General features: G+C 43.6%; 3 long non-coding RNA genes across 3 annotated transcripts; all 3 read left to right on the plus strand.

The window, feature by feature from the left end:
* Positions 1-868: 868 nt before the first annotated feature.
* On the plus strand, positions 869-5,926 carry LOC142486190 (uncharacterized). Its single transcript, XR_012798850.1, has 4 exons — positions 869-964; positions 2,186-2,296; positions 4,697-4,816; positions 5,837-5,926. It is a non-coding gene; the product is annotated as an uncharacterized LOC142486190 (long non-coding RNA).
* Positions 5,927-7,782: 1,856 nt separating this feature from the next.
* On the plus strand, positions 7,783-12,847 carry LOC142486193 (uncharacterized). The gene is made up of 4 exons (XR_012798852.1): positions 7,783-7,878; positions 9,123-9,233; positions 11,618-11,737; positions 12,758-12,847. It is a non-coding gene; the product is annotated as an uncharacterized LOC142486193 (long non-coding RNA).
* Positions 12,848-20,285: 7,438 nt separating this feature from the next.
* LOC142486196 (uncharacterized) lies at positions 20,286-25,349 on the plus strand. Its single transcript, XR_012798855.1, has 4 exons — positions 20,286-20,380; positions 21,625-21,735; positions 24,120-24,239; positions 25,260-25,349. It is a non-coding gene; the product is annotated as an uncharacterized LOC142486196 (long non-coding RNA).
* Positions 25,350-25,909: the final 560 nt, after the last annotated feature.

The raw sequence follows: 25,909 nt of genomic DNA on the forward strand, positions 1-25,909 counted from the left end.
GATTGACCGGTCAATCAATGCAGTGCCGCAACATATGCACTAAATGAGATTTCCGTGCCCCCAGTCAGGTTACTCCCTGGGCAGTGACCCTGCTCACACCCTCCCCTAGTTCCACCTCTGATCACAATTATCTCTCTTGGAGAGTGTAGCAAATTGGAGTTGGGGGAATCTCACCTCTGCCATGCATGGTCACAATCTGGGCACAGGACCCAAATAGTGGGCAATGTGGCACTTCTTACAGTAGAGAATAAGTAACTTTATTCTTTACTTGTGGATTAAGGACCTTATTTGCATTAAATTCAGTCCACATGGGACCAAGACTTTCTGGCTTACTGAACAAAGTGGAATTGTTTCGTAGAGGGTGGAGAATTGTATTTTATCTGAAATTACCCCCTCTGCACAAAATACAAACAATTATACCCATACAAGTACCTTGTGGAAGTTGTTGCCCTCTATCTTCCTGTGGTCTCTCCCTGTTTCTCACCGTGCCTCCTCCCATTTCCTTGCACCTCTGCGTCTCCGCATATATCCCTATACTCAGAGCCGGCTCCGGTCAGTGACATGGGATGCCCAAATATGAGCATACCCATATATGGGCATCCATGCCACTGACCGGAGCCCGCTCTGTTGCGGATATGGAGAGAGACTGGGAGATTTACATCCCCTTATAATTCATATGGTGCATAGTACCGGCACGTATTGTTTTACCGGTACTGTGTACCTTCCTACTTTCACACTGGTACAGTATATGCTGCAGTGGGACTGAGAGGGATATATTGGTAACACATAGTCATTGTTGGGGGAATTCAATCCATTTTGAAAATAGTAATAAAATGTTTTTTACTTTTCTTTTTTTTCAGTAATGAAGAATGAAACATTTCTGTTAAAATTGAATTGGAGGTGAACTGGATTCATCATCAACTCTGCACCAGTGTGAATTGATGTTCTTTAATGTTCTGATAAGGTACATGCAACATCTCTTCCTCAACCCCTGCACCACTCTCTGCCTCTTGCCTCTCTCTCTCCACCTCCCTGCTAAGCGTATTAACCCATCTAATGTAATCCACATTCCATGTCTCACTTTACTCTTCACTTCTCACGTGCCCTCTGGAATGACTGCTCTCTGACTAACAAGGTCTATTTGTACATGACCTCTTCTGCTCTCATCATCCACCACCTCTCATTCCCCTCACCCCTGTCCTACTCGATACCTCAGCTTAATTGAACTCTCTCCTCTGACATCTACCCTTATCTCTAACCTCTCCTCACTTTCTGCTTAAACTAACTATCTTGTTAACTTTTACAATGCTATCATCTCCTCCTCCTCCTCCCTCCTCCATCATATATATGCCCCTTCTAGGCTCTGACACACTCATCCCTCTAAGGCCATGATTATCATGGGCACATGCTTGGTCGTCCACAGTGCGTGCGAGCGATGCAGAGCCGCCTCGGACCTCAGTGCAGGGATTGCTGCATACCCCCAGCATCTGTCACCCACAAACAATACACACACTAATACTCCCCACAATACACACTATAATACCTCCTCAATACTAATCTCCCCAATAATATTATAGCTCCAAACACAATATACACAACACCCTTACACAAGATACACAATCTAGTACTCTCCTCTGCACCTCTACACACAATATAATACTCCCACACACACAATATACACACTACCCTCCTACCCCCATAAAATACAACCAATAATACACACACACTTTGTGGATGTTGGGACCAGCTCCCGGCATGCACCAGTGAAAGAGAGAGGCCCGCAGAAGCTCGGAAGAACTCCCTCCATCCGTGCCTTCCTCCGTTTCACATCTTCTCCCTGTCTCTCTCCCTCCCTTTCCTTGCATCTCCCTGCGTCTTTACGTATACCCAGTCAGTGACGGCTCTGGTCACGTGATGCCTTAATATGGGCTTATCCATATATGTTCATCCACGTCACTAATGTGATGCCCGCACTGTTGCGGAGCTGGTACTTACGACGGGCACTTATTGTTTTATCAGTACTGCGTACCTGACTCTACCGGCCTACTTTCAACACTAGTACAATATGTGCTTCACTACGAGTGAGTGGGGAATATTGGCATCACACAGTCACTGTTGAATATGCCATTCAATCCATTTTGAAAATAGTAATGCAATGTGGTTTTGTTTTGTTTGCTTTTTGCAGTAATGAAGAATGGAAAAGTTATATTAAAATTAAATTGGAGGGGGACTAGATTCAGCATTTCATCATGAACTCTGCACTTGTGAGAATTTAACTTCTTGAATACCCTGACAGGTACACGCAACATTAAGACTATAATCTGCTGTGCAAGCTTTCGTGCTATACCTCCCCCTCAGGTTTTGATTTATACATTTGCTCCCTCAATTCATGTCCTCTAATATTTGAAAGCTCTCTCCTAGCATTTTCTCTTTACCACAGAACGTCATCCCAATGTAACCTCTCTCTTGTTCTTTCTGCTGGCTGTTTCCTCACTCCTCTGTTAAACTTTTCTAATTTCTCTAACTTCCACACTCCTGCTTTTATCCACATGTTCTCCTCTTTCCTTCCCCTACCTTTGCATGTGTCTACACACTGCACCATTTGTACAGACCTCTATTGCAGCTATTTCTGCACTGCTCAATGAAAAGCACTCTTTAATATCCTATTCTCTGTGCCCCCTCTCTCTGCGCCCCCTCTTTTGGCGCCTCCTCTCTCTGCGCCCCCTCTCTCTGCGCCTATCTGTCTCATTCTCTCTACGTCCCTCTCTCTCTCTACATAGAGCTATCTCTGTCTCTCTCTACACCTATCTCTGTGTCTCCTTCTATGTTTGCTGATGTGTGGGATATCTCTTATAATCTTGAACCTGCTCATATACACATCGGGCCTCCCTGCCTCTGCCTCCCTGCTAAGAGTGTTAACCTATCTAATGTAATCCACATTCCTTTCCTTACTTTTCTCTTCCCTTCTCCTATGCCATCTGGAATGTCCGTTCTCTGACTAACAAGGCTCTAGTTGTACATGACCTCTTCTGCTCTCATCATTCACAATCAGTCATTCCCCTCACCCCATCTTACCTGTCCCACTGATTTGCCTCTGCTTAATTAAACTCTCCTCTGACATCTACTCTAACCTCTCTGCTCTCTCTCTCTTTCCGCTTAAACTAACAATCTTATTAACTCTTACAATGCTATCCTCCTATCTATATGCCCCCTCTAGGCTCTGACACACTTGTCCCTCTAGCCCACACCCTTGGCTAAATTCCCAAACATGTTCATCACACTTCCACTCGCTGTTCTTAATGCCTATGAAGGAAATCACACAATTGATATTTGATTTTTCTACAGTAAAAATGTCTCCAGTCCTGTATAAAGCTGCTCTCTGGGGCCAAACCACACTACTTTTTTTTCACATTCATCAACACTCAAATTTAATTTACGCTGTCTTTTTTTCCCTGTATTTGACTCCCTCCACTAACCTTCTCCTCACACTTGCCATCCTTCCTTCACTTCTCCTCAAGCATTTGACTACTTCAGAGGCAAGGTGGATGCCACCCACAAGGAGATTCCTTCTGTCCCTTCCCCCTTCTCTCCTTCTACCTAATTCTCCTTCTGCATTTGACTCTTTTTCTTCTCTTACAGAGCTGGAAGCAAATCATCTTCTCTTCTCCCTCTACCACATGCCCTCTAGATCGTATCCCCTCACACCTTACTGCATCTCTTAGTCCCCACTCTCACCCACATCTTCAATTCCTCCCTATTCTCTGGCTCTTTACCCTCTTACTTTAAGCCTGTAGTGGTCACCCTTTTCTCAGAAACAACCTACACCCTATGTGCCTTACTAACTACCGCCCTGTATCCCTCCTGCTGTTTGTCTCCTAATTGCTAGAATGTCAACATTCTTAAATCACATTCCCTCCTGGATCCTTTACAACCTGCCTTTCGTACAGCTCGTTCTACAGACTGTGCTTAAAGCAAATTCCCAAGGTCACTTTTCCCTACTAATCCTACTTGATCTATCTGCTGCGTTTGATGCTCTCAATCACTCTCCTCCTTCATATTCTAAACTCTCTCTTGGTATCCGTAACACAGTTCTATCCTGGTTTTCATCATAACTTTCCTGTCACACATTCTCCATCTCTGTTGCTAACATGTCTTCGTCTTCTATTGATCTGTCTGTGGGTATACATCAGGGCTCTGTTCTGAGATCTCTCTTTCTCTCTACATACTATCATTTGGTGACCTCATCAACTCTTTGTGACAATCCTATAAATAACAAATACAAATATCAGGTCATGGGAATAAGTGATTTGGACATAAAAGTAACATTTCGGAAGTGTGGACAACTAATACATCTTGTAGATTGCCTTTACAGTGTGATGTCATTGATTCAGTAGATTGTGTGCAGACCAGGACTGCAGTACAGTGTCACTCACATGGATGACTTGCGTGGTAGAAGCTCAAGAACAAGGATGTCAAACTCCAGTCCTCGAGGGCAGCAAACAGGCCAGGTTTTCAGGATATCCCTACTGAAAACCTGGCCTGTTTGGGACCCTCGAGGACTGGAGTTTGACATGCATGCTCTAGAAGGAGCACAGCTGTGGGTGGGAGGTGGATTTGCTTTGCATCAAATGGTTTGGAGCAAGGTTTATTGTATGTATTATCATAATAACAATGCAATGCTTAACTTTTATTTCAGGAGGGATGACTGCAGAACAGAAGTGAATATTGAAGCCATGTGTTCCTTTTCTTGCAAAAGAGAAAATTTGAAGGACAGTTGAAGAGAAGGAAAATTACTACACAGAGACAGATAAGCAATGTGTATATTTCTCATTTACCATTTAGTATTTGTCGTTTTATTGACTCCACACAATCCGGCTGCTACGGGTTTCACATTGAATATTTTCATCTCTACTCTACCCCTTCCTGTGATCTGAACCATGCAAGTTTTCGTTGATTCAATACATCATGAGTAGAGTGTGGCTACAGTATGAAGTAAAGACCCAAGGACCACATCTACTACCATTCATAACAAGAACATGTGCAGTAGCGCACAGCTGCAGTTCTATGTGATTGTTATGAAAGGTTGAGGTGGTTCAATTCTATGAATCTGGAGTGGGATGGATCCTGTTTGCATCATATGGTTTCATCTAGGCCAGTAGATTATATAACTCTCAGTACAGGTTACACATGGCATCAGTATTAGTGATTTAAAGAGGAGGAAAGCTTCAATGTGGAGAACAAAGCCAAGTAATGTTGAAGTTACTCCTTTTACCATTTACTTGGTCAGTCTGTACTGTCTACTCTCCACACAGCTGCTAAGGATCTTCCATTTTAAATACTTTCACCTCCTATTCTGCACTGCTTTGCTGCCCATTATTCAGAGATGCGTTCCAGTCATGTTTAGCACTCTGAATCTCTCTGCAGTCATTGGTTCAGCACATCATGGGTAGAGCATGGCTACAGATACAGCAAGCTATTATTATTTTACCGGCTGATCACCCATAATATTGCATTAAAACATAGAATATCACTTAATTTCCAAAAGATTCAGTGATGCTGATAATGCAGAATCTCACAACATTTCCCATCATAATGCCATAATGCACAAGTGGGAGAAATAATCCTTGCTATATCTGTACATTGTGTGACGTATTACCTCAATGACCAATGAGAGCAAGTACATCTTCTGTATAGAGCGGCTGTGTTATGATGCAGTTATTGATCATCATTGACATAATCACAAGAATCTTATGCAAAGGGAAATTGTCCGCAGCGAAGTGAGATTTCAGCCCCCAAACGTCTGTAATATTAATGCAATGTCTTACTTTTGTTGCAGTGAACACTGAAGAGACGGATCTACTACAACACTGTACAGGATGAGCATACGCTACAAGCAGCAAAATGATCTTGCAGTTGACAGTATGTTGTTCTGGTAATGTGCACAATTATTATTTATGGGCTACACACCACAGTGCTGGACATATTCTGTTAACTTCAACTCTACTCCTAACATGGAGATGTCTTCCTGGTGTTACTGATTCAGTACATCATATGCACAGTGTGGTTATGATATGATGGATTGATTTAATGAACCCACCAACCAATGATGACATCTGCATCATCTTCTGTAAAGTGCAGCTACAGCATGATATTATCAGCATTTGGTGCGGTATAATCAGAGGTATCTATGTGCTTTTGTGCCTGTTTTAAGTCCTCCAGCTTAACGCCCCTACACCTCCCACTACACAGGCATACTTACTTATGCATACACTGACATCTGGCATACCTACACACACCCCAGGGCCACTTCCTTCCCCTGATGTCAGGGAGAGGATGGGCATGCAGAGTGCAGTAAGTCTCCACGTTACTCTGGCCAACAGTCTTGGCCTACCTCCAGCATCTGTCACCCACAACATCTGTTCCCTCCTTGTAAAGTGCTGAACTATCTCACCTGGGTCAGTGCTATAGCTGATCACAGTGCCCGATCAGGATGTCACTGTGACAGGCAGCAGTGCAGATTGACCGGTCAATCAATGCAGTGCCGCAACATATGCACTAAATGAGATTTCCGTGCCCCCAGTCAGGTTACTCCCTGGGCAGTGACCCTGCTCACACCCTCCCCTAGTTCCACCTCTGATCACAATTATCTCTCTTGGAGAGTGTAGCAAATTGGAGTTGGGGGAATCTCACCTCTGCCATGCATGGTCACAATCTGGGCACAGGACCCAAATAGTGGGCAATGTGGCACTTCTTACAGTAGAGAATAAGTAACTTTATTCTTTACTTGTGTATTAAGGACCTTATTTGCATTAAATTCAGTCCACATGGGACCAAGACTTTCTGGCTTACTGAACAAAGTGGAATTGTTTCGTAGAGGGTGGAGAATTGTATTTTATCTGAAATTACCCCCTCTGCACAAAATACAAACAATTATACCCATACAAGTACCTTGTGGAAGTTGTTGCCCTCTATCTTCCTGTGGTCTCTCCCTGTTTCTCACCGTGCCTCCTCCCATTTCCTTGCACCTGTGCGTCTCCACATATATCCCTATACTCAGAGCCGGCTCCGGTCAGTGACATGGGATGCCCAAATATGAGCATACCCATACACTGGCGACACACTTTATTCGAGCTCGGCTAGTCCCACGAATTCGGGTATACCCGGGTGTATTGAGGTTTATGACTGTTTTCTGCCCGAGTGAATTGAGGTATTTTCCGGCAGGGATTGAAGCATTTTATTCTCGCTGGCTGCAATACTGCACAGTACATATATATATACTGCATTACAATTCATGAATTTATGCCATCTGGTAGACACGCGAAGCATTGCAGCCTATTAAATCCTAATCATTAACATTTAACAGATCAGCCGCCCGTCAGCCAGGCATGAACCCAGGCTGGGAAGGCAAATGCAACGGGGCTTGTCAGAGGTGAGGAGCGGCGCATTCCAGGTATCTGCCAGGTACATACCGGGTATTTGCTCGAATAAAGTGTGTCGGTGCAGTATATGGGCATCCATGCCACTGACCGGAGCCCGCTCTGTTGCGGATATGGAGAGAGACTGGGAGATTTACATCCCCTTATAATTCATATGGTGCATAGTACCGGCACGTATTGTTTTACCGGTACTGTGTACCTTCCTACTTTCACACTGGTACAGTATATGCTGCAGTGGGACTGAGAGGGATATATTGGTAACACATAGTCATTGTTGGGGGAATTCAATCCATTTTGAAAATAGTAATGAAATGTTTTTTACTTTTCTTTTTTTTCAGTAATGAAGAATGAAACATTTCTGTTAAAATTGAATTGGAGGTGAACTGGATTCATCATCAACTCTGCACCAGTGTGAATTGATGTTCTTTAATGTTCTGATAAGGTACATGCAACATCTCTTCCTCAACCCCTGCACCACTCTCTGCCTCTTGCCTCTCTCTCTCCACCTCCCTGCTAAGCGTATTAACCCATCTAATGTAATCCACATTCCATGTCTCACTTTACTCTTCACTTCTCACGTGCCCTCTGGAATGACTGCTCTCTGACTAACAAGGTCTATTTGTACATGACCTCTTCTGCTCTCATCATCCACCACCTCTCATTCCCCTCACCCCTGTCCTACTCGATACCTCAGCTTAATTGAACTCTCTCCTCTGACATCTACCCTTATCTCTAACCTCTCCTCACTTTCTGCTTAAACTAACTATCTTGTTAACTTTTACAATGCTATCATCTCCTCCTCCTCCCTCCTCCTCCTCCCTCCTCCTCCTCCCTCCTCCATCATATATATGCCCCTTCTAGGCTCTGACACACTCATCCCTCTAAGGCCATGATTATCATGGGCACATGCTTGGTCATCCACAGTGTGTGCGAGCGATGCAGAGCCGCCTCGGACCTCAGTGCAGGGATTGCTGCATACCCCCAGCATCTGTCACCCACAAACAATACACACACTAATACTCCCCACAATACACACTATAATACCTCCTCAATACTAATCTCCCCAATAATATTATAGCTCCAAACACAATATACACAACACCCTTACACAAGATACACAATCTAGTACTCTCCTCTGCACCTCTACACACAATATAATACTCCCACACACACAATATACACACTACCCTCCTACCCCCATAAAATACAACCAATAATACACACACACTTTGTGGATGTTGGGACCAGCTCCCGGCATGCACCAGTGAAAGAGAGAGGCCCGCAGAAGCTCGGAAGAACTCCCTCCATCCGTGCCTTCCTCCGTTTCACATCTTCTCCCTGTCTCTCTCCCTCCCTTTCCTTGCATCTCCCTGCGTCTTTACGTATACCCAGTCAGTGACGGCTCTGGTCACGTGATGCCTTAATATGGGCTTATCCATATATGTTCATCCACGTCACTAATGTGATGCCTGCACTGTTGCGGAGCTGGTACTTACGACGGGCACTTATTGTTTTATCAGTACTGCGTACCTGACTCTACCGGCCTACTTTCAACACTAGTACAATATGTGCTTCACTACGAGTGAGTGGGGAATATTGGCATCACACAGTCACTGTTGAATATGCCATTCAATCCATTTTGAAAATAGTAATGCAATGTGGTTTGGTTTTGTTTGCTTTTTGCAGTAATGAAGAATGGAAAAGTTATATTAAAATTAAATTGGAGGGGGACTAGATTCAGCATTTCATCATGAACTCTGCACTTGTGAGAATTTAACTTCTTGAATACCCTGACAGGTACACGCAACATTAAGACTATAATCTGCTGTGCAAGCTTTCGTGCTATACCTCCCCCTCAGGTTTTGATTTATACATTTGCTCCCTCAATTCATGTCCTCTAATATTTGAAAGCTCTCTCCTAGCATTTTCTCTTTACCACAGAACGTCATCCCAATGTAACCTCTCTCTTGTTCTTTCTGCTTGCTGTTTCCTCACTCCTCTGTTAAACTTTTCTAATTTCTCTAACTTCCACACTCCTGCTTTTATCCACATGTTCTCCTCTTTCCTTCCCCTACCTTTGCATGTGTCTACACACTGCACCATTTGTACAGACCTCTATTGCAGCTATTTCTGCACTGCTCAATGAAAAGCACTCTTTAATATCCTATTCTCTGGGCCCCCTCTCTCTGCGCCCCCTCTTTTGGCGCCTCCTCTCTCTGCGCCCCCTCTCTCTGCGCCTATCTGTCTCATTCTCTCTACGTCCCTCTCTCTCTACATAGAGCTATCTCTGTCTCTCTCTACACCTATCTCTGTGTCTCCTTCTATGTTTGCTGATGTGTGGGATATCTCTTATAATCTTGAACCTGCTCATATACACATCGGGCCTCCCTGCTAAGAGTGTTAACCTATCTAATGTAATCCACATTCCTTTCCTTACTTTTCTCTTCCCTTCTCCTATGCCATCTGGAATGTCCGTTCTCTGACTAACAAGGCTCTAGTTGTACATGACCTCTTCTGCTCTCATCATTCACAATCAGTCATTCCCCTCACCCCATCTTACCTGTCCCACTGATTTGCCTCTGCTTAATTAAACTCTCCTCTGACATCTACTCTAACCTCTCTGCTCTCTCTCTCTTTCCGCTTAAACTAACAATCTTATTAACTCTTACAATGCTATCCTCCTATCTATATGCCCCCTCTAGGCTCTGACACACTTGTCCCTCTAGCCCACACCCTTGGCTAAATTCCCAAACATGTTCATCACACTTCCACTCGCTGTTCTTAATGCCTATGAAGGAAATCACACAATTGATATTTGATTTTTCTACAGTAAAAATGTCTCCAGTCCTGTATAAAGCTGCTCTCTGGGGCCAAACCACACTACTTTTTTTTCACATTCATCAACACTCAAATTTAATTTACGCTGTCTTTTTTTCCCTGTATTTGACTCCCTCCACTAACCTTCTCCTCACACTTGCCATCCTTCCTTCACTTCTCCTCAAGCATTTGACTACTTCAGAGGCAAGGTGGATGCCACCCACAAGGAGATTCCTTCTGTCCCTTCCCCCTTCTCTCCTTCTACCTAATTCTCCTTCTGCATTTGACTCCTTTTCTTCTCTTACAGAGCTGGAAGCTAATCATCTTCTCTTCTCCCTCTACCACATGCCCTCTAGATCGTATCCCCTCACACCTTACTGCATCTCTTAGTCCCCACTCTCACCCACATCTTCAATTCCTCCCTATTCTCTGGCTCTTTACCCTCTTACTTTAAGCCTGTAGTGGTCACCCTTTTCTCAGAAACAACCTACACCCTATGTGCCTTACTAACTACCGCCCTGTATCCCTCCTGCTGTTTGTCTCCTAATTGCTAGAATGTCAACATTCTTAAATCACATTCCCTCCTGGATCCTTTACAACCTGCCTTTCGTACAGCTCGTTCTACAGACTGTGCTTAAAGCAAATTCCCAAGGTCACTTTTCCCTACTAATCCTACTTGATCTATCTGCTGCGTTTGATGCTCTCAATCACTCTCCTCCTTCATATTCTAAACTCTCTCTTGGTATCCGTAACACAGTTCTATCCTGGTTTTCATCATAACTTTCCTGTCACACATTCTCCATCTCTGTTGCTAACATGTCTTCGTCTTCTATTGATCTGTCTGTGGGTATACATCAGGGCTCTGTTCTGAGATCTCTCTTTCTCTCTACATACTATCATTTGGTGACCTCATCAACTCTTTGTGACAATCCTATAAATAACAAATACAAATATCAGGTCATGGGAATAAGTGATTTGGACATAAAAGTAACATTTCGGAAGTGTGGACAACTAATACATCTTGTAGATTGCCTTTACAGTGTGATGTCATTGATTCAGTAGATTGTGTGCAGACCAGGACTGCAGTACAGTGTCACTCACATGGATGACTTGCGTGGTAGAAGCTCAAGAACAAGGATGTCAAACTCCAGTCCTCGAGGGCAGCAAACAGGCCAGGTTTTCAGGATATCCCTACTGAAAACCTGGCCTGTTTGGGACCCTCGAGGACTGGAGTTTGACATGCATGCTCTAGAAGGAGCACAGCTGTGGGTGGGAGGTGGATTTGCTTTGCATCAAATGGTTTGGAGCAAGGTTTATTGTATGTATTATCATAATAACAATGCAATGCTTAACTTTTATTTCAGGAGGGATGACTGCAGAACAGAAGTGAATATTGAAGCCATGTGTTCCTTTTCTTGCAAAAGAGAAAATTTGAAGGACAGTTGAAGAGAAGGAAAATTACTACACAGAGACAGATAAGCAATGTGTATATTTCTCATTTACCATTTAGTATTTGTCGTTTTATTGACTCCACACAATCCGGCTGCTACGGGTTTCACATTGAATATTTTCATCTCTACTCTACCCCTTCCTGTGATCTGAACCATGCAAGTTTTCGTTGATTCAATACATCATGAGTAGAGTGTGGCTACAGTATGAAGTAAAGACCCAAGGACCACATCTACTACCATTCATAACAAGAACATGTGCAGTAGCGCACAGCTGCAGTTCTATGTGATTGTTATGAAAGGTTGAGGTGGTTCAATTCTATGAATCTGGAGTGGGATGGATCCTGTTTGCATCATATGGTTTCATCTAGGCCAGTAGATTATATAACTCTCAGTACAGGTTACACATGGCATCAGTATTAGTGATTTAAAGAGGAGGAAAGCTTCAATGTGGAGAACAAAGCCAAGTAATGTTGAAGTTACTCCTTTTACCATTTACTTGGTCAGTCTGTACTGTCTACTCTCCACACAGCTGCTAAGGATCTTCCATTTTAAATACTTTCACCTCCTATTCTGCACTGCTTTGCTGCCCATTATTCAGAGATGCGTTCCAGTCATGTTTAGCACTCTGAATCTCTCTGCAGTCATTGGTTCAGCACATCATGGGTAGAGCATGGCTACAGATACAGCAAGCTATTATTATTTTACCGGCTGATCACCCATAATATTGCATTAAAACATAGAATATCACTTAATTTCCAAAAGATTCAGTGATGCTGATAATGCAGAATCTCACAACATTTCCCATCATAATGCCATAATGCACAAGTGGGAGAAATAATCCTTGCTATATCTGTACATTGTGTGACGTATTACCTCAATGACCAATGAGAGCAAGTACATCTTCTGTATAGAGCGGCTGTGTTATGATGCAGTTATTGATCATCATTGACATAATCACAAGAATCTTATGCAAAGGGAAATTGTCCGCAGCGAAGTGAGATTTCAGCCCCCAAACGTCTGTAATATTAATGCAATGTCTTACTTTTGTTGCAGTGAACACTGAAGAGACGGATCTACTACAACACTGTACAGGATGAGCATACGCTACAAGCAGCAAAATGATCTTGCAGTTGACAGTATGTTGTTCTGGTAATGTGCACAATTATTATTTATGGGCTACACACCACAGTGCTGGACATATTCTGTTAACTTCAACTCTACTCCTAACATGGAGATGTCTTCCTGGTGTTACTGATTCAGTACATCATATGCACAGTGTGGTTATGATATGATGGATTGATTTAATGAACCCACCAACCAATGATGACATCTGCATCATCTTCTGTAAAGTGCAGCTACAGCATGATATTATCAGCATTTGGTGCGGTATAATCAGAGGTATCTATGTGCTTTTGTGCCTGTTTTAAGTCCTCCAGCTTAACGCCCCTACACCTCCCACTACACAGGCATACTTACTTATGCATACACTGACATCTGGCATACCTACACACACCCCAGGGCCACTTCCTTCCCCTGATGTCAGGGAGAGGATGGGCATGCAGAGTGCAGTAAGTCTCCACGTTACTCTGGCCAACAGTCTTGGCCTACCTCCAGCATCTGTCACCCACAACATCTGTTCCCTCCTTGTAAAGTGCTGAACTATCTCACCTGGGTCAGTGCTATAGCTGATCACAGTGCCCGATCAGGATGTCACTGTGACAGGCAGCAGTGCAGATTGACCGGTCAATCAATGCAGTGCCGCAACATATGCACTAAATGAGATTTCCGTGCCCCCAGTCAGGTTACTCCCTGGGCAGTGACCCTGCTCACACCCTCCCCTAGTTCCACCTCTGATCACAATTATCTCTCTTGGAGAGTGTAGCAAATTGGAGTTGGGGGAATCTCACCTCTGCCATGCATGGTCACAATCTGGGCACAGGACCCAAATAGTGGGCAATGTGGCACTTCTTACAGTAGAGAATAAGTAACTTTATTCTTTACTTGTGGATTAAGGACCTTATTTGCATTAAATTCAGTCCACATGGGACCAAGACTTTCTGGCTTACTGAACAAAGTGGAATTGTTTCGTAGAGGGTGGAGAATTGTATTTTATCTGAAATTACCCCCTCTGCACAAAATACAAACAATTATACCCATACAAGTACCTTGTGGAAGTTGTTGCCCTCTATCTTCCTGTGGTCTCTCCCTGTTTCTCACCGTGCCTCCTCCCATTTCCTTGCACCTCTGCGTCTCCGCATATATCCCTATACTCAGAGCCGGCTCCGGTCAGTGACATGGGATGCCCAAATATGAGCATACCCATATATGGGCATCCATGCCACTGACCGGAGCCCGCTCTGTTGCGGATATGGAGAGAGACTGGGAGATTTACATCCCCTTATAATTCATATGGTGCATAGTACCGGCACGTATTGTTTTACCGGTACTGTGTACCTTCCTACTTTCACACTGGTACAGTATATGCTGCAGTGGGACTGAGAGGGATATATTGGTAACACATAGTCATTGTTGGGGGAATTCAATCCATTTTGAAAATAGTAATAAAATGTTTTTTACTTTTCTTTTTTTTCAGTAATGAAGAATGAAACATTTCTGTTAAAATTGAATTGGAGGTGAACTGGATTCATCATCAACTCTGCACCAGTGTGAATTGATGTTCTTTAATGTTCTGATAAGGTACATGCAACATCTCTTCCTCAACCCCTGCACCACTCTCTGCCTCTTGCCTCTCTCTCTCCACCTCCCTGCTAAGCGTATTAACCCATCTAATGTAATCCACATTCCATGTCTCACTTTACTCTTCACTTCTCACGTGCCCTCTGGAATGACTGCTCTCTGACTAACAAGGTCTATTTGTACATGACCTCTTCTGCTCTCATCATCCACCACCTCTCATTCCCCTCACCCCTGTCCTACTCGATACCTCAGCTTAATTGAACTCTCTCCTCTGACATCTACCCTTATCTCTAACCTCTCCTCACTTTCTGCTTAAACTAACTATCTTGTTAACTTTTACAATGCTATCATCTCCTCCTCCTCCTCCCTCCTCCATCATATATATGCCCCTTCTAGGCTCTGACACACTCATCCCTCTAAGGCCATGATTATCATGGGCACATGCTTGGTCGTCCACAGTGCGTGCGAGCGATGCAGAGCCGCCTCGGACCTCAGTGCAGGGATTGCTGCATACCCCCAGCATCTGTCACCCACAAACAATACACACACTAATACTCCCCACAATACACACTATAATACCTCCTCAATACTAATCTCCCCAATAATATTATAGCTCCAAACACAATATACACAACACCCTTACACAAGATACACAATCTAGTACTCTCCTCTGCACCTCTACACACAATATAATACTCCCACACACACAATATACACACTACCCTCCTACCCCCATAAAATACAACCAATAATACACACACACTTTGTGGATGTTGGGACCAGCTCCCGGCATGCACCAGTGAAAGAGAGAGGCCCGCAGAAGCTCGGAAGAACTCCCTCCATCCGTGCCTTCCTCCGTTTCACATCTTCTCCCTGTCTCTCTCCCTCCCTTTCCTTGCATCTCCCTGCGTCTTTACGTATACCCAGTCAGTGACGGCTCTGGTCACGTGATGCCTTAATATGGGCTTATCCATATATGTTCATCCACGTCACTAATGTGATGCCCGCACTGTTGCGGAGCTGGTACTTACGACGGGCACTTATTGTTTTATCAGTACTGCGTACCTGACTCTACCGGCCTACTTTCAACACTAGTACAATATGTGCTTCACTACGAGTGAGTGGGGAATATTGGCATCACACAGTCACTGTTGAATATGCCATTCAATCCATTTTGAAAATAGTAATGCAATGTGGTTTTGTTTTGTTTGCTTTTTGCAGTAATGAAGAATGGAAAAGTTATATTAAAATTAAATTGGAGGGGGACTAGATTCAGCATTTCATCATGAACTCTGCACTTGTGAGAATTTAACTTCTTGAATACCCTGACAGGTACACGCAACATTAAGACTATAATCTGCTGTGCAAGCTTTCGTGCTATACCTCCCCCTCAGGTTTTGATTTATACATTTGCTCCCTCAATTCATGTCCTCTAATATTTGAAAGCTCTCTCCTAGCATTTTCTCTTTACCACAGAACGTCATCCCAATGTAACCTCTCTCTTGTTCTTTCTGCTGGCTGTTTCCTCACTCCTCTGTTAAACTTTTCTAATTTCTCTAACTTCCACACTCCTGCTTTTATCCACATGTTCTCCTCTTTCCTTCCCCTACCTTTGCATGTGTCTACACACTGCACCATTTGTACAGACCTCTATTGCAGCTATTTCTGCACTGCTCAATGAAAAGCACTCTTTAATATCCTATTCTCTGTGCCCCCTCTCTCTGCGCCCCCTCTTTTGGCGCCTCCTCTCTCTGCGCCCCCTCTCTCTGCGCCTATCTGTCTCATTCTCTCTACGTCCCTCTCTCTCTCTACATAGAGCTATCTCTGTCTCTCTCTACACCTATCTCTGTGTCTCCTTCTATGTTTGCTGATGTGTGGGATATCTCTTATAATCTTGAACCTGCTCATATACACATCGGGCCTCCCTGCCTCTGCCTCCCTGCTAAGAGTGTTAACCTATCTAATGTAATCCACATTCCTTTCCTTACTTTTCTCTTCCCTTCTCCTATGCCATCTGGAATGTCCGTTCTCTGACTAACAAGGCTCTAGTTGTACATGACCTCTTCTGCTCTCATCATTCACAATCAGTCATTCCCCTCACCCCATCTTACCTGTCCCACTGATTTGCCTCTGCTTAATTAAACTCTCCTCTGACATCTACTCTAACCTCTCTGCTCTCTCTCTCTTTCCGCTTAAACTAACAATCTTATTAACTCTTACAATGCTATCCTCCTATCTATATGCCCCCTCTAGGCTCTGACACACTTGTCCCTCTAGCCCACACCCTTGGCTAAATTCCCAAACATGTTCATCACACTTCCACTCGCTGTTCTTAATGCCTATGAAGGAAATCACACAATTGATATTTGATTTTTCTACAGTAAAAATGTCTCCAGTCCTGTATAAAGCTGCTCTCTGGGGCCAAACCACACTACTTTTTTTTCACATTCATCAACACTCAAATTTAATTTACGCTGTCTTTTTTTCCCTGTATTTGACTCCCTCCACTAACCTTCTCCTCACACTTGCCATCCTTCCTTCACTTCTCCTCAAGCATTTGACTACTTCAGAGGCAAGGTGGATGCCACCCACAAGGAGATTCCTTCTGTCCCTTCCCCCTTCTCTCCTTCTACCTAATTCTCCTTCTGCATTTGACTCTTTTTCTTCTCTTACAGAGCTGGAAGCAAATCATCTTCTCTTCTCCCTCTACCACATGCCCTCTAGATCGTATCCCCTCACACCTTACTGCATCTCTTAGTCCCCACTCTCACCCACATCTTCAATTCCTCCCTATTCTCTGGCTCTTTACCCTCTTACTTTAAGCCTGTAGTGGTCACCCTTTTCTCAGAAACAACCTACACCCTATGTGCCTTACTAACTACCGCCCTGTATCCCTCCTGCTGTTTGTCTCCTAATTGCTAGAATGTCAACATTCTTAAATCACATTCCCTCCTGGATCCTTTACAACCTGCGGGGCTGCTACGGGTTTCACATTGAATATTTTCATCTCTACTCTACCCCTTCCTGTGATCTGAACCATGCAAGTTTTCGTTGATTCAATACATCATGAGTAGAGTGTGGCTACAGTATGAAGTAAAGACCCAAGGACCACATCTACTACCATTCATAACAAGAACATGTGCAGTAGCGCACAGCTGCAGTTCTATGTGATTGTTATGAAAGGTTGAGGTGGTTCAATTCTATGAATCTGGAGTGGGATGGATCCTGTTTGCATCATATGGTTTCATCTAGGCCAGTAGATTATATAACTCTCAGTACAGGTTACACATGGCATCAGTATTAGTGATTTAAAGAGGAGGAAAGCTTCAATGTGGAGAACAAAGCCAAGTAATGTTGAAGTTACTCCTTTTACCATTTACTTGGTCAGTCTGTACTGTCTACTCTCCACACAGCTGCTAAGGATCTTCCATTTTAAATACTTTCACCTCCTATTCTGCACTGCTTTGCTGCCCATTATTCAGAGATGCGTTCCAGTCATGTTTAGCACTCTGAATCTCTCTGCAGTCATTGGTTCAGCACATCATGGGTAGAGCATGGCTACAGATACAGCAAGCTATTATTATTTTACCGGCTGATCACCCATAATATTGCATTAAAACATAGAATATCACTTAATTTCCAAAAGATTCAGTGATGCTGATAATGCAGAATCTCACAACATTTCCCATCATAATGCCATAATGCACAAGTGGGAGAAATAATCCTTGCTATATCTGTACATTGTGTGACGTATTACCTCAATGACCAATGAGAGCAAGTACATCTTCTGTATAGAGCGGCTGTGTTATGATGCAGTTATTGATCATCATTGACATAATCACAAGAATCTTATGCAAAGGGAAATTGTCCGCAGCGAAGTGAGATTTCAGCCCCCAAACGTCTGTAATATTAATGCAATGTCTTACTTTTGTTGCAGTGAACACTGAAGAGACGGATCTACTACAACACTGTACAGGATGAGCATACGCTACAAGCAGCAAAATGATCTTGCAGTTGACAGTATGTTGTTCTGGTAATGTGCACAATTATTATTTATGGGCTACACACCACAGTGCTGGACATATTCTGTTAACTTCAACTCTACTCCTAACATGGAGATGTCTTCCTGGTGTTACTGATTCAGTACATCATATGCACAGTGTGGTTATGATATGATGGATTGATTTAATGAACCCACCAACCAATGATGACATCTGCATCATCTTCTGTAAAGTGCAGCTACAGCATGATATTATCAGCATTTGGTGCGGTATAATCAGAGGTATCTATGTGCTTTTGTGCCTGTTTTAAGTCCTCCAGCTTAACGCCCCTACACCTCCCACTACACAGGCATACTTACTTATGCATACACTGACATCTGGCATACCTACACACACCCCAGGGCCACTTCCTTCCCCTGATGTCAGGGAGAGGATGGGCATGCAGAGTGCAGTAAGTCTCCACGTTACTCTGGCCAACAGTCTTGGCCTACCTCCAGCATCTGTCACCCACAACATCTGTTCCCTCCTTGTAAAGTGCTGAACTATCTCACCTGGGTCAGTGCTATAGCTGATCACAGTGCCCGATCAGGATGTCACTGTGACAGGCAGCAGTGCAGATTGACCGGTCAATCAATGCAGTGCCGCAACATATGCACTAAATGAGATTTCCGTGCCCCCAGTCAGGTTACTCCCTGGGCAGTGACCCTGCTCACACCCTCCCCTAGTTCCACCTCTGATCACAATTATCTCTCTTGGAGAGTGTAGCAAATTGGAGTTGGGGGAATCTCACCTCTGCCATGCATGGTCACAATCTGGGCACAGGACCCAAATAGTGGGCAATGTGGCACTTCTTACAGTAGAGAATAAGTAACTTTATTCTTTACTTGTGTATTAAGGACCTTATTTGCATTAAATTCAGTCCACATGGGACCAAGACTTTCTGGCTTACTGAACAAAGTGGAATTGTTTCGTAGAGGGTGGAGAATTGTATTTTATCTGAAATTACCCCCTCTGCACAAAATACAAACAATTATACCCATACAAGTACCTTGTGGAAGTTGTTGCCCTCTATCTTCCTGTGGTCTCTCCCTGTTTCTCACCGTGCCTCCTCCCATTTCCTTGCACCTGTGCGTCTCCGCATATATCCCTATACTCAGAGCCGGCTCCGGTCAGTGACATGGGATGCCCAAATATGAGCATACCCATACACTGGCGACACACTTTATTCGAGCTCGGCTAGTCCCACGAATTCGGGTATACCCGGGTGTATTGAGGTTTATGACTGTTTTCTGCCCGAGTGAATTGAGGTATTTTCCGGCAGGGATTGAAGCATTTTATTCTCGCTGGCTGCAATACTGCACAGTACATATATATATACTGCATTACAATTCATGAATTTATGCCATCTGGTAGACACGCGAAGCATTGCAGCCTATTAAATCCTAATCATTAACATTTAACAGATCAGCCGCCCGTCAGCCAGGCATGAACCCAGGCTGGGAAGGCAAATGCAACGGGGCTTGTCAGAGGTGAGGAGCGGCGCATTCCAGGTATCTGCCAGGTACATACCGGGTATTTGCTCGAATAAAGTGTGTCGGTGCAGTATATGGGCATCCATGCCACTGACCGGAGCCCGCTCTGTTGCGGATATGGAGAGAGACTGGGAGATTTACATCCCCTTATAATTCATATGGTGCATAGTACCGGCACGTATTGTTTTACCGGTACTGTGTACCTTCCTACTTTCACACTGGTACAGTATATGCTGCAGTGGGACTGAGAGGGATATATTGGTAACACATAGTCATTGTTGGGGGAATTCAATCCATTTTGAAAATAGTAATGAAATGTTTTTTACTTTTCTTTTTTTTCAGTAATGAAGAATGAAACATTTCTGTTAAAATTGAATTGGAGGTGAACTGGATTCATCATCAACTCTGCACCAGTGTGAATTGATGTTCTTTAATGTTCTGATAAGGTACATGCAACATCTCTTCCTCAACCCCTGCACCACTCTCTGCCTCTTGCCTCTCTCTCTCCACCTCCCTGCTAAGCGTATTAACCCATCTAATGTAATCCACATTCCATGTCTCACTTTACTCTTCACTTCTCACGTGCCCTCTGGAATGACTGCTCTCTGACTAACAAGGTCTATTTGTACATGACCTCTTCTGCTCTCATCATCCACCACCTCTCATTCCCCTCACCCCTGTCCTACTCGATACCTCAGCTTAATTGAACTCTCTCCTCTGACATCTACCCTTATCTCTAACCTCTCCTCACTTTCTGCTTAAACTAACTATCTTGTTAACTTTTACAATGCTATCATCTCCTCCTCCTCCCTCCTCCTCCTCCCTCCTCCTCCTCCCTCCTCCATCATATATATGCCCCTTCTAGGCTCTGACACACTCATCCCTCTAAGGCCATGATTATCATGGGCACATGCTTGGTCATCCACAGTGTGTGCGAGCGATGCAGAGCCGCCTCGGACCTCAGTGCAGGGATTGCTGCATACCCCCAGCATCTGTCACCCACAAACAATACACACACTAATACTCCCCACAATACACACTATAATACCTCCTCAATACTAATCTCCCCAATAATATTATAGCTCCAAACACAATATACACAACACCCTTACACAAGATACACAATCTAGTACTCTCCTCTGCACCTCTACACACAATATAATACTCCCACACACACAATATACACACTACCCTCCTACCCCCATAAAATACAACCAATAATACACACACACTTTGTGGATGTTGGGACCAGCTCCCGGCATGCACCAGTGAAAGAGAGAGGCCCGCAGAAGCTCGGAAGAACTCCCTCCATCCGTGCCTTCCTCCGTTTCACATCTTCTCCCTGTCTCTCTCCCTCCCTTTCCTTGCATCTCCCTGCGTCTTTACGTATACCCAGTCAGTGACGGCTCTGGTCACGTGATGCCTTAATATGGGCTTATCCATATATGTTCATCCACGTCACTAATGTGATGCCTGCACTGTTGCGGAGCTGGTACTTACGACGGGCACTTATTGTTTTATCAGTACTGCGTACCTGACTCTACCGGCCTACTTTCAACACTAGTACAATATGTGCTTCACTACGAGTGAGTGGGGAATATTGGCATCACACAGTCACTGTTGAATATGCCATTCAATCCATTTTGAAAATAGTAATGCAATGTGGTTTGGTTTTGTTTGCTTTTTGCAGTAATGAAGAATGGAAAAGTTATATTAAAATTAAATTGGAGGGGGACTAGATTCAGCATTTCATCATGAACTCTGCACTTGTGAGAATTTAACTTCTTGAATACCCTGACAGGTACACGCAACATTAAGACTATAATCTGCTGTGCAAGCTTTCGTGCTATACCTCCCCCTCAGGTTTTGATTTATACATTTGCTCCCTCAATTCATGTCCTCTAATATTTGAAAGCTCTCTCCTAGCATTTTCTCTTTACCACAGAACGTCATCCCAATGTAACCTCTCTCTTGTTCTTTCTGCTTGCTGTTTCCTCACTCCTCTGTTAAACTTTTCTAATTTCTCTAACTTCCACACTCCTGCTTTTATCCACATGTTCTCCTCTTTCCTTCCCCTACCTTTGCATGTGTCTACACACTGCACCATTTGTACAGACCTCTATTGCAGCTATTTCTGCACTGCTCAATGAAAAGCACTCTTTAATATCCTATTCTCTGGGCCCCCTCTCTCTGCGCCCCCTCTTTTGGCGCCTCCTCTCTCTGCGCCCCCTCTCTCTGCGCCTATCTGTCTCATTCTCTCTACGTCCCTCTCTCTCTACATAGAGCTATCTCTGTCTCTCTCTACACCTATCTCTGTGTCTCCTTCTATGTTTGCTGATGTGTGGGATATCTCTTATAATCTTGAACCTGCTCATATACACATCGGGCCTCCCTGCTAAGAGTGTTAACCTATCTAATGTAATCCACATTCCTTTCCTTACTTTTCTCTTCCCTTCTCCTATGCCATCTGGAATGTCCGTTCTCTGACTAACAAGGCTCTAGTTGTACATGACCTCTTCTGCTCTCATCATTCACAATCAGTCATTCCCCTCACCCCATCTTACCTGTCCCACTGATTTGCCTCTGCTTAATTAAACTCTCCTCTGACATCTACTCTAACCTCTCTGCTCTCTCTCTCTTTCCGCTTAAACTAACAATCTTATTAACTCTTACAATGCTATCCTCCTATCTATATGCCCCCTCTAGGCTCTGACACACTTGTCCCTCTAGCCCACACCCTTGGCTAAATTCCCAAACATGTTCATCACACTTCCACTCGCTGTTCTTAATGCCTATGAAGGAAATCACACAATTGATATTTGATTTTTCTACAGTAAAAATGTCTCCAGTCCTGTATAAAGCTGCTCTCTGGGGCCAAACCACACTACTTTTTTTTCACATTCATCAACACTCAAATTTAATTTACGCTGTCTTTTTTTCCCTGTATTTGACTCCCTCCACTAACCTTCTCCTCACACTTGCCATCCTTCCTTCACTTCTCCTCAAGCATTTGACTACTTCAGAGGCAAGGTGGATGCCACCCACAAGGAGATTCCTTCTGTCCCTTCCCCCTTCTCTCCTTCTACCTAATTCTCCTTCTGCATTTGACTCCTTTTCTTCTCTTACAGAGCTGGAAGCTAATCATCTTCTCTTCTCCCTCTACCACATGCCCTCTAGATCGTATCCCCTCACACCTTACTGCATCTCTTAGTCCCCACTCTCACCCACATCTTCAATTCCTCCCTATTCTCTGGCTCTTTACCCTCTTACTTTAAGCCTGTAGTGGTCACCCTTTTCTCAGAAACAACCTACACCCTATGTGCCTTACTAACTACCGCCCTGTATCCCTCCTGCTGTTTGTCTCCTAATTGCTAGAATGTCAACATTCTTAAATCACATTCCCTCCTGGATCCTTTACAACCTGCCTTTCGTACAGCTCGTTCTACAGACTGTGCTTAAAGCAAATTCCCAAGGTCACTTTTCCCTACTAATCCTACTTGATCTATCTGCTGCGTTTGATGCTCTCAATCACTCTCCTCCTTCATATTCTAAACTCTCTCTTGGTATCCGTAACACAGTTCTATCCTGGTTTTCATCATAACTTTCCTGTCACACATTCTCCATCTCTGTTGCTAACATGTCTTCGTCTTCTATTGATCTGTCTGTGGGTATACATCAGGGCTCTGTTCTGAGATCTCTCTTTCTCTCTACATACTATCATTTGGTGACCTCATCAACTCTTTGTGACAATCCTATAAATAACAAATACAAATATCAGGTCATGGGAATAAGTGATTTGGACATAAAAGTAACATTTCGGAAGTGTGGACAACTAATACATCTTGTAGATTGCCTTTACAGTGTGATGTCATTGATTCAGTAGATTGTGTGCAGACCAGGACTGCAGTACAGTGTCACTCACATGGATGACTTGCGTGGTAGAAGCTCAAGAACAAGGATGTCAAACTCCAGTCCTCGAGGGCCGCAAACAGGCCAGGTTTTCAGGATATCCCTACTGAAAACCTGGCCTGTTTGGGACCCTCGAGGACTGGAGTTTGACATGCATGCTCTAGAAGGAGCACAGCTGTGGGTGGGAGGTGGATTTGCTTTGCATCAAATGGTTTGGAGCAAGGTTTATTGTATGTATTATCATAATAACAATGCAATGCTTAACTTTTATTTCAGGAGGGATGACTGCAGAACAGAAGTGAATATTGAAGCCATGTGTTCCTTTTCTTGCAAAAGAGAAAATTTGAAGGACAGTTGAAGAGAAGGAAAATTACTACACAGAGACAGATAAGCAATGTGTATATTTCTCATTTACCATTTAGTATTTGTCGTTTTATTGACTCCACACAATCCGGCTGCTACGGGTTTCACATTGAATATTTTCATCTCTACTCTACCCCTTCCTGTGATCTGAACCATGCAAGTTTTCGTTGATTCAATACATCATGAGTAGAGTGTGGCTACAGTATGAAGTAAAGACCCAAGGACCACATCTACTACCATTCATAACAAGAACATGTGCAGTAGCGCACAGCTGCAGTTCTATGTGATTGTTATGAAAGGTTGAGGTGGTTCAATTCTATGAATCTGGAGTGGGATGGATCCTGTTTGCATCATATGGTTTCATCTAGGCCAGTAGATTATATAACTCTCAGTACAGGTTACACATGGCATCAGTATTAGTGATTTAAAGAGGAGGAAAGCTTCAATGTGGAGAACAAAGCCAAGTAATGTTGAAGTTACTCCTTTTACCATTTACTTGGTCAGTCTGTACTGTCTACTCTCCACACAGCTGCTAAGGATCTTCCATTTTAAATACTTTCACCTCCTATTCTGCACTGCTTTGCTGCCCATTATTCAGAGATGCGTTCCAGTCATGTTTAGCACTCTGAATCTCTCTGCAGTCATTGGTTCAGCACATCATGGGTAGAGCATGGCTACAGATACAGCAAGCTATTATTATTTTACCGGCTGATCACCCATAATATTGCATTAAAACATAGAATATCACTTAATTTCCAAAAGATTCAGTGATGCTGATAATGCAGAATCTCACAACATTTCCCATCATAATGCCATAATGCACAAGTGGGAGAAATAATCCTTGCTATATCTGTACATTGTGTGACGTATTACCTCAATGACCAATGAGAGCAAGTACATCTTCTGTATAGAGCGGCTGTGTTATGATGCAGTTATTGATCATCATTGACATAATCACAAGAATCTTATGCAAAGGGAAATTGTCCGCAGCGAAGTGAGATTTCAGCCCCCAAACGTCTGTAATATTAATGCAATGTCTTACTTTTGTTGCAGTGAACACTGAAGAGACGGATCTACTACAACACTGTACAGGATGAGCATACGCTACAAGCAGCAAAATGATCTTGCAGTTGACAGTATGTTGTTCTGGTAATGTGCACAATTATTATTTATGGGCTACACACCACAGTGCTGGACATATTCTGTTAACTTCAACTCTACTCCTAACATGGAGATGTCTTCCTGGTGTTACTGATTCAGTACATCATATGCACAGTGTGGTTATGATATGATGGATTGATTTAATGAACCCACCAACCAATGATGACATCTGCATCATCTTCTGTAAAGTGCAGCTACAGCATGATATTATCAGCATTTGGTGCGGTATAATCAGAGGTATCTATGTGCTTTTGTGCCTGTTTTAAGTCCTCCAGCTTAACGCCCCTACACCTCCCACTACACAGGCATACTTACTTATGCATACACTGACATCTGGCATACCTACACACACCCCAGGGCCACTTCCTTCCCCTGATGTCAGGGAGAGGATGGGCATGCAGAGTGCAGTAAGTCTCCACGTTACTCTGGCCAACAGTCTTGGCCTACCTCCAGCATCTGTCACCCACAACATCTGTTCCCTCCTTGTAAAGTGCTGAACTATCTCACCTGGGTCAGTGCTATAGCTGATCACAGTGCCCGAT

The sequence above is a fragment of the Ascaphus truei genome, unplaced genomic scaffold (genome assembly GCF_040206685.1).
Source record: "Ascaphus truei isolate aAscTru1 unplaced genomic scaffold, aAscTru1.hap1 HAP1_SCAFFOLD_773, whole genome shotgun sequence".
NCBI lineage: Eukaryota > Metazoa > Chordata > Amphibia > Anura > Ascaphidae > Ascaphus > Ascaphus truei.